We start from the raw sequence: 2,012 nt of genomic DNA, 5'->3' as shown, positions 1-2,012 counted from the left end.
GGATTTGTCGTCCATTTGACTTCGCATTCTGTGTTTCTTTCTTTTTTTTTCTTTTGTCTTCTTTCCTTCCCTTCATACATCTTTTGAAGAGAGAAATTGATTGCGATACAGCTATCAAGGTACGTCTGATTCTGTCTAAGAGAGAGGGAGAAAGAACCCAATTGCGAAACAGAAAGAAAGAAGAAAGAGAGAAAGAGAGAAAGAAAGAGATGGATAGTCTACTGATTAGATCATTTAGCTTTTCTAGGTGAAAGTGTTGAGGTTTTCTTCCTTCTCTCTTAGATAGGAGAGGCTTTGTACACTCTCTTTCGGACCAAGTAGATGATCAGGCGTGGATTAAGAGAGAGACAACACAGAGCTCATATCCTGTCTCACAAAGTCTCTGCAATTCGATTTCTCTCTCTCTCTCTGTCTCCTCTCTCGTTCAACATGTCCAGGAGGTTAGACGTGTCTCCTCTTTCACTTCAAAGGACAGATAGATCTCCCAGTTCACACCTAAGAGAAATGTTTCCAAAAAGTCACTGTATGTCTTCTTTGACTCCAACCTCGTAGACGTTAAGAAAGAAGAATAGCCTTCGAAGACCGATCCATGACCTAAGGCTACTCACGCAAACNNCGTAGGGGCCAAGCTAAAGAGGAGAGAGGGAAAGAGAAGAAGAAAGTGAGACACGAACAGACACGCAAAGAAGAAACAGAGAGAAAGGTGAAGAAAGGTCAAAGGAGTTTTACCATACAGGCTAAAAAGACTCTATACCTGCCTATCTACCTGAGTAGGGGGAGCATTCTGGAGAGACGTCGGATGTGTGAGATACAAAGCCGTCGCTCTTCAATGTTGTCCTTCGTTCAAAGCAGAGCGTGGGCTATATACGAACTACCTTAGGGTGACTGGGTAGGAAATGAGAGAGAGATATGAAGCAGATGTGAGACCGCATCAGAGCAAGGGGGCTCGGTCACGGAGATCTAGAAAACAGACAGAATGGAGAGAAGAGAATTTGAACTTCTTCTTTTCTCTCGTAGGAAAAATTGATGAGAAGTTGAAAAGAGGAGAAAGAATGAATGGCAGGTGAACGATAGCTACTGACTGAGACGATCAGGATGATGATGATGATGTTGTCTCGGGTGTACGTACACCTCGAAAGATTTCTATGTGTTGGTTTGCCTGTCTCCGATATACCTAGAGGTAGACAGAAAAACGAATTTCCAAGAGCAGAGAGAGAGAAGGGTTACAGACAAGATAGATTAAAGAAGGTGTGTAGGTAGATAGATAAAGAGTCAAGGACTGTGTGAAATCTTTCAAAAAGCATCCTGCTTTTCTGACTCTATCTTTAATGTACACTCATCATTTTCTCCAGCTCTTGCCTCTCCTCCTTATCTCAGCAAAGGATTCTTTTTCTCTCCGCTCTTTTCTTCTCTCCTTTCTTCCCACCAATTCTATCTTTCACGGAGATTAGCTGAAGATGCTATGACCTGCCTAGGTGATGTGTAATAGCCAATATTTAGATAAATCTTAAAAAAGTTTCATCTTTGAAGGAGATCGACATTCCCATCTCTTCCAATACACTCCCGTTTCAACAGAATCATCTATCTCATCACAGTTGAGGTGTACGTACACCGGAGACGGGCTTGGTTTTCTTCTTTATCTAAAGGACTTAAGGACTCACATACATATTCATATTCATGTATGGCGATACATACATAGCTATCTTCATACATCCACATCAAGTCATCTATCTATCTATATACATGCAAAACTACTCCTGTATATAATGCCTTCATCTTCATACAACCTGGCGTTGTTTCTCTCTTTTCTCCTCTCCCTACCGTGGTAGCATTTTCTTCATCTTTTTGTCTCAAACCCTCATCTCTTCAAGATTTCTCTTTCTTTCTTTCTTTCTTTCCAAATCAGTTTTCTATCAAGTGAGCCACCATCCCTACCTACACACCAAGACAGTGAAGGTTTTTCTTCGCCTTCATCTTTTATCTTTCTTTCTTTTCTTTCCTTTCTTTTCTTT

This window comes from Cystoisospora suis (assembly GCF_002600585.1).
Source record: "Cystoisospora suis strain Wien I chromosome Unknown contig_4197, whole genome shotgun sequence".
NCBI lineage: Eukaryota > Apicomplexa > Conoidasida > Eucoccidiorida > Sarcocystidae > Cystoisospora > Cystoisospora suis.
The sequence above is the reverse complement of the archived record's forward strand: the minus strand, read 5'-3'. Positions refer to the sequence as shown.